Here is an 8462-nt window from a genome sequence, read left to right as displayed (position 1 = left end):
GTTCTAGTTCAGTTCTAGTTCAGTTCTAGTTCAGTTCTAGTTCAGTTCTAGTTCAGTTCTAGTTCAGTTCTAGTTCAGATCTAGTTCAGTTCTAGTTCAGTTTTAGTTTAGCTCTAGTTCAGTTCTAGTTCAGTTCTAGGTCAGTTTTAGTTCAGAGTTGTGGTTCAATTCTAGATGTGTTCAGTTCTAATTTACTTTTAATTCTTGTTCATTTCGTTGTCTATTTTTTCAGTTTTAATTCAGTTCTAGATCAGTTCTGCTTCAGTTGTAGTTCATTGGAGGTTCATTTCTAGTTCTTGTGTGCATGTGTTTCTGGTTTTTGTTTTCTAGCACATGTTCTATGTCTGTTCTTATTCAGTTCTTTGTTCTAACTTAATTTTAGTCCATTTCGGGGTCAGTTCTAGTTCCGTTCTAGTTTTGATCCAAAGACTTTTGTCTCGTTAATAGTCTGTGTCGGTGAATATCTTGAAGAATGAGACACTATTAGCATCTTACTAGACACATCCTACTTAAATAAATATCCCTTTAAAAGCCGATAAATTAATTTAATTTAAAATCAATTTATGATCTATAATTTTTACAAAGATTTACGCTTTTTATAAATAATAACATTCAAATTACTTAAAATTTATATACAAAATTAAAGTTAATAATTACTTCTAATTAATAAAATATATAATTTTAATTACAATTTATAATTATTAACCATTTATTTTAACTGTAAATAGCTCAATTTTTAATTTGTTTAATTTTCATAAACAAGTTAGTTTTATTTTAATTTAAGTAAATATTTTTTTCACTATGTTCATTAGTTTTTAAGTTGAATATTTTGTCATAATTTAAAATATAAACATTTAGTTTTTAATTTTGACCAACAATTTGTAGATACAATTTTTTTCTAATTCGATTTATGTATAATTAATATACTTTATGTCTTAAGTATCACACATTTAATAAGCTATTTGAAAAACTCTTAAGATGTTTATCATTATTTTTTAACAATATAATGAACAAAAAAAAAATACGAAAAAACAATTATAATAAAAAAATTATTAAACACATGATAAGCAAAATTTGTTTTTTATTTTTACAATTCGTTGATTGCTTTTCATTTTGAATTAATTGGTATTTTACAGGAATTAATTTGAATTGGAGCTGAACAGTTTGCCTACATTAACTTTGTTAAAACCTTATACGGATTCGACTTTCGCTGAGTCCGCATTACTTTTTAGTTCTAGTTCGGTTCTGTTTTATTTCTATTTCAGTTCTGCTTTAGATCTAGTTCAGTTTTAGTTCAGTTCAAGCTCAATTCTATCTCTGTTCTAGTTTAGTTCTAATTCAGTTCTAGTTTAGTTCTAGTTCCGTTCTAGTTCAGTTCAAGTTTAGTTCTAGTTCAGATCTAGTTCAGTTTAAGTTCAGTTCTAGTTCAATTCTTTTTCAGTTCTAGTTCAGTTCTAGTTCAATTCTAGTTTAGTTGTAGTTCAGTTCTGGTTAATTCTATCTCAGTTCTAGTTTAGTTCTACTTCAGTTCTAGTTCAGTTCTAGTTTAGTTCTAATTCTGTTCTAGTTCAATTCTAGTTCAGTTCTGGTTCAATCCTAGTTTAGTTATATTTTAGTACTAGCTCAGTCCTAGCTTTGATCTATTTCAGTCTATTTCAGGTCTAGTTCAGTTCTATTTTAGATATAGTTTAGTTATAGTTCAGATCTACTTCAGTTTTAGTTTAGTTCTAGTTCAGTTGTAGTTCAGTTCTAGTTCAGCTTAAGTTCAGTTCTAGTTCAGTTCCTTTTTATTTCTATTTCTGTTCTAGTTCAGTTCCAGATCATTTCTATTTTAGTTCAGTTCAAATTCAGTTCTAGTTCAGTTCTAGTTCAGTTCTAGTTCAGTTTTAGTTCAGTTCTAGTTCAGTTTTAGTTCAGATTTAGTTAAGTTCTAGTTAAGTTTTAGTTCAAGTCTAATTCAGTTCTAGTTAAATTTTAGTTTAGTTCTAGTTCAGTTCTGGTTCAGTTCTAGTTCAGTTTTAGTTTAGTTCTAGTTTAGTTCCAGTTAAGTTCTAGTTTAATTCTAGTTCAGTTCTAGTTCAGTTTTAGTTTAGTTCTAGTTTAGTTCTAGTTCAGTTCTAGTTCAATTCTAGTTCAGTTCTAGTTCAGTTCTAGTTCAGTTCTAGTTCAGTTCTAGTTCAGATTTAGTTCAGTTCTAGTTTAGTTCTATTTCAGTTTTAGATCAGTTTTAGTTCAGTTCTAGTTCAGTTCTAGTTCTGGTTCAGTTCTAGTTCAGTTTTAGTTCAGTTCTACTTCAGTTAAAAAGTTCAGAATGTATTTACACTTTATAGGATCGCAAAATGGTCGAACTTATGTATAACTTAACCCAGTTGGTAAAGGGTATAAAGGAAGTGTACACTTTTCTAAATAATCTGAATTAATTAGAGTTTTTCATTCGTCTCAAGTTTTCGAAATAACTTAATGTAATGTTTGACCAAAAAAATTTCGTCACATTGTAGACGCTAACTCAACTTTACTTTTATGTTGACGAAAGGACATATATTATGCATAATAGATATGAAAAAATAAAAATTTACTCAATTTAAAAGTAATTGGTAGATAAGACCTTTTAAAGTCGTAAAGTGAAACACAAATTAAAACAAAAACTTGTTTAAAATAATTGAAAAAAAGCAACAATATTAAACAAATAATTAATCAACTTATATTACAAGGAATTAGCAACTCAACTTTAAATATTAATGTATAAAATTATGTAAAATTATTAAAACAATAAAAAAATAAATAAGAAAATACATACTAATAATTAAAAAAAAAATAATTTGGCTTGAACAAGAATGAAACAAAGTTTTATTTGGAAAAAAAATTAAATTAGAAAAAAACAAAATTGTGCTCAGGACTTATGAAATAGAAAAAAAAACACACACACTATAAATAAACAAAAACAATTAACAATTAAATAAGCAACATATATAAATGTATATAAAAAACAATACAAAAAAGGCAGCTCCTTAAAAGAAGGATTTCTTTATAAACATTAAAACATTTATAAAGAAAACTTTCTTTATTAAAAAAAAAATAAAAACAAAATAAAAAAGTTTCATAATTTTTTTTAAATAACAAAAACATAAATTGCAGATACAAATACAAAAAGTAGTGAGTACATATACATAAATATGTGTTTAAATTTATTTAAAAAAATAATAATTATTATTAAATAAAAATAATTAATTATTAATAAATTAAATAATAAACATGTTTAACATAAAGGCTGTTTGTAGTAGTAATGAACAAAAAAAAAAATAATAAATAAATAAAAAGTTTTAGTCATATTTATGTTTATATTTTTTTTCACAAAATTTTTTGTCTAAATATTATAAAATATTAATTAAATAAATTTTTAAATAAAAAATAGTGACAGAAAATTATTTAAAAATTTTCCTTATAAAAGATCTAACAGAAAAAAACATTTAAACAAAAACCTTAAAATGTTCATAAAATATTATTATTATTAATTTCTGTGTGGTAAAAATTATTAATTACATAAAAAAAACAAAAATTTTTAACTAATAATAACAACAACAAAAAAATTTGTGATTGCTTAATTATTATAAAATTAATGTTGTAATTTTTCTAAAAAAAAAAACATAAAATTATAAATATTTATAATAGTATTTGCATTTGTATAGGTGTATGCGAATTTCTATAATTAAAAAATAATTAATATTTAAATACAAAAAAAAAATAAATAAAAATCTAATCATAAAAAACTTGACAATGTGTAACTTGTCACAAGAGTAATGTAATTTTTTACTCGACTTCTAATAAACATTGGGATTAAAACATTGTTATTGACAAATGTGTAGAAATGTATCGAAATTCATCCCAAACCTAGTAAATAGGCCTGGTTATGATATTGACAACCCCTTGTTATCATTAAGACAAACCATCGTTGCCATTTCACAGTACATTGTTGTAATTTCGATGAATTGTTCTCTGAAACTAAAGAAATTATTTCCAAAGGTTTGTATCTAGCCTTAGAACTTTACCATTATATCCGTCTTGAAAAAACTCATTTTTATAACTTTAGAACAGAGAGAAGACCGCCTTGAATTGCAAAATCGGCAGAAAAGTATCGAAATTTATACCAAACAACTGGTCAAAAGCTCTTGTTATGATATTGACAACAATTTATTATCAGTATGACAAAGCATCGTTGTCATTATTTTCACAATACATTGTTGTAAATTTAATAAATTGTTTTCTAAACATGACAACAAACTTTTAACTCTGAAACTAAGTAAAAACATTATTTCTAAAGGATTGTATCTAGTCTTATCCGGCTTGAAAAAACTCAATTTTGAAACGTTAAAACACGTAAAATCATAAAATTGTTCATAAAATAGAATAATGAAATTCTCACACGCCTTACTGAATCTTCATTTAAAGGTCAACTCTGACAAATTGTCCATATACTAATACTTAGTTTCTGTCACCGATTTATTAGTGGCTTGACTACATAGTTTGTTTTTAAATTACTAATAAATCAATAAAATTTTAAACATTAATGGTTTGCAAATAAAAAATGCAGTTAGTTTGAACTTTAACAATTTTACATTATTAATACAAATAAAGAGTAAACAAATACATAAATATGTATTATACAAATTAATTACATATTAACACACATATGTATGTATTTAAAATATCGTTTAGATCATTTTAGATATAGTCCATGGTATATGAACTAATCTATGAACTTGTCTTACCTATAAAACTATTTGCTTATAAATCTATACTAGTCCATGGCATCTATAAGTCTATAGACTCACCAACTAGTCTACGAACAAGTCTAAGGACTTGTCCAGGGACTAGTCTAATCTATCAAACTGTCTGCTTATAAGTCTATGCTAGTCCCTGGTATCAGTAAGTTTATAGACTAGTCTAATAATCTACGAAGTAGTCTATGGACTCCTCTACGGACTAACCTATGGATTTTTCTACGAACTAGTCTATATAAAATTCAATAGACTAGTCTAATCTATGAACTTGTCTACTACTAAGTCTATGAACTACTTTATAAACTAATCTATACTAGTCCATGATATCTATAAGTCTATAGACTTGACTACGAACTAGTCTATGTAATAGACTATGTAACTTTAATATTGACTTGTCTATATACTCGTATACAAACTAGTCTATGGAATAACCGATGAACTATTCAATGAAATCTAATAAGGAATAGTCTGTAAATTCTTCTATGAACTAGTCTATTAACAATCCTAAGAACTTGTATATAATCTAATTTTCTAACAAGTTTATGAACTTATCTACTGATAAGTCTATGGACTTGTTTAAGAAATAGTATATTGACTAATGTATGAACTAAACTAATATAAGGATAAACTAGTCTAAACTAGTCTGATTAGTATATGGACTCTATCTCTCTATTAATTGGTCTACGGACTGGCCTATTAAGTTGATTATTATATGTATGTCCACGGTCATTAACTAGTCTATAGATTCGTTTATAGACTAGTCTATAGATTAGTGTCTATGGACTAGTCTATAGATTAGTTTCTATGGACTCGCCTATAAAGAAATGCATATATAGTCCATGGACTGGTCGATTTAGTCCATAAACTAGTATATGTACCTATGTATAGACCATTCATGGAACCGTCTAACGACAAAATTGTGGACTATTTTTAGGATTATTAAATGTGCTCGTCTTAGACTTGTCTTTGAACTAATAATCTATTGACTACTTAGTTAAGTAACACGTCTTTGACCTACAAAGTATATTGATTATTTAATGGACTCATCTCTGAACTAGTGTACTGACTCATTTATCAACTAGTCTACGAACTCGTTTAGGCTTGTCAATGAACTAGTCTACTAAACAGACATAGACACGTCTATGAACTAGTGTATTTACTAGAATATGAAAAAGGGAAATTTACCCCAAACCAAAAATTTTTCACACAAAATATAAAAATGTGGAAAAAAGAAAAAAAAAACAAAACCACTAGAGCTTGATCCGCGGCTGATGTCAATAGATATAAAGAGATATTACAAAAGTTGTTCGTATTTTCGTAAAATTAGAAAAGGTTATATTATGTATGAAATTTTTGTAAATATTATGAAAAATGTAGTCATGAAAGAAAATCCTTTTTATTGGACTATGTTATAAATAGGAGGGAAAGGATAAAATTAAAACACATAAGAAAAAATGCCGCTTAAATAATACGTTCTCTTTTTACAAAATACTTCATCAGATCAGAATTTTGAATAATAAAAGAGCACAATTTAACACCTCTTTTGACAAGTTACAAAACAAACAATTGGAAAAACAATTGTCCAATTCACAATCGATGTTATACGGTTGTATAGTAGTATGTCGTAATTTTTTATTATTGATTTATTTTTGTTTAAAAAAAATGTATTTTTAATGTTTTTACACTACAACAATACGACATCGATTGTGAATTAGACAAATATATATTTCAAATAATTTTTACTTAATTAAAATATAAAATACATATATTTGAAACCATGCCATGTATATAACTAAAAAAAATTTGTATATTTTATTACTATTTTTTAAATTTTCGTTTTTCAATAAAGGATTTCTTTGATTTATTTCTTTAATAATTAAAAAAAACCTAATACAAACATAAAATTTATATTATAAAAAATATATTTCTAAATTATATTTATATACCACTTGTAGCATTATACATAAACACACACCAACCAATAATTGTATTTCAATATTATTTATAGTAAAAAATACATTAAATTTAAATAAAAATTAATACAAACTAGTAATGTATGTGTATTTAGTTATAAATAACTGTAAAATAAACTTTAAATTATTAAAATTATGTAATAAAAAACAAACAAACTATATATAAAATACACCCACATAACCATATAAAACACTAATCTACACTGAAAAAAAAACAGCTTTCAAATTTCAAAAAAAAAAATAATAATAATAATAAAGAAAATAATCTTAACAAAAAATATGTATAAATAAAAAAATAACAAAAAAGTATAATTATGATAAAGAAAATAAGTTTTATTTGGCATATTTTATAACCTAAAAACGGTAAGAATCTATCAAAATCAAGGTCTAATTTTAGATCATGACTCCACTTTCGACCTAAGTACGATAACTTTATTGCTATTGTCAGGCTTTCACCGTAATTAGGTCCAAATATCTTGGGAATCTTATTGTTAAGGATATAAACAAAAACTGATTGCAAAACTCTTAAGAATAACGTCCAGGAGACTGAGTTTCTTACAAACGCTAAATTGAAAATTCTTAGGAATTACTTCCAGGAAACTGAGTTTCTAAACACCGGACGGTAAAAAATTTAGTAAAGACAATATAACATTTTAAAAGGAGTGCACGACAGACCTCATAGTGAGCAGTATCCTCAGATTCTTTCTTCAAAAGGATGAAAGAACAAAAAGAGGCTGATATCGGTAACAACAGGACATAGGCAGACATGCAAGTCGACTTCGAGTCGAGTTGGAAAAAAACTGGGAAAATGATGTAACGGTCTTCCAGGTTATCTGTGAATGCCCTGTTCTGGCCGCAAAGAGAACCTACTTGAAAGTTACTTTATATATTACCTTTGTGAAATATCTGGGTGTAAACTCAGATTCATCACAGCAACAGGTAGGATCTAATATTAAAAATACTACATCTGATGAGTGGAGTAGTCCGGTTAAAACGACGTTTCTTTTTAATTCATTTAAAAGTATTATATTTAAAGATCTTTTAGCAATAAAGAGATTAATATAATACAGAGGCGCGGCTGAGATTAATCATAAACTGATCCTCTCAAAATTCGGAAGGAATATTTTTATGTCAATATAAAACATATTGATGGCCTATACGATCTTACCAGAGATCCTTACTTACTATCTCATTTGATTTGTACTTCGATCTACCGATTGTTATTGAATAAACAAACTTATTCCATATGCCTGGTTTTAAACGATAGTGATCTTCTGAAGTATCTGGGGCGTTATAAAATGGAGCACCAATATTCAGAGAATATATAGCTTAAAGTACTCGAGTAAAGTGTTTGTACATAATTTAGTGTCCGTCATATATGTTGGGGCCGTTTGAAAGAGACCACAGTAGAATAAGGCCTCTATCATGCTTGTGGATCTGTTATTGAATGAACAGACTAATTCCATCTGGGTGGTTTTAAAGCGGAAGTGATCTTCTAAAGCATCTCACAAGTTATGAAACGGGGCAGCACAAGAGAATATATAGCTTAAAGTACTCGTGTAAAGTGCTTGTACATAATAAAGCATGGCTTTCTATCATGCTTTAGATTCTGTTATTGAATAACCAAACTAATGCCATCTGTTTGGTTTTAAAGTGAAAGTGATCTTTCGAAGCATCTCGGACGAAGTACGGATTTGTGATTCGATCTACT

This window comes from Lucilia cuprina, chromosome 5 (assembly GCF_022045245.1).
Source record: "Lucilia cuprina isolate Lc7/37 chromosome 5, ASM2204524v1, whole genome shotgun sequence".
Classification (NCBI taxonomy): Eukaryota; Metazoa; Arthropoda; class Insecta; order Diptera; family Calliphoridae; genus Lucilia; species Lucilia cuprina.
The sequence above is the reverse complement of the archived record's forward strand: the minus strand, read 5'-3'. Positions refer to the sequence as shown.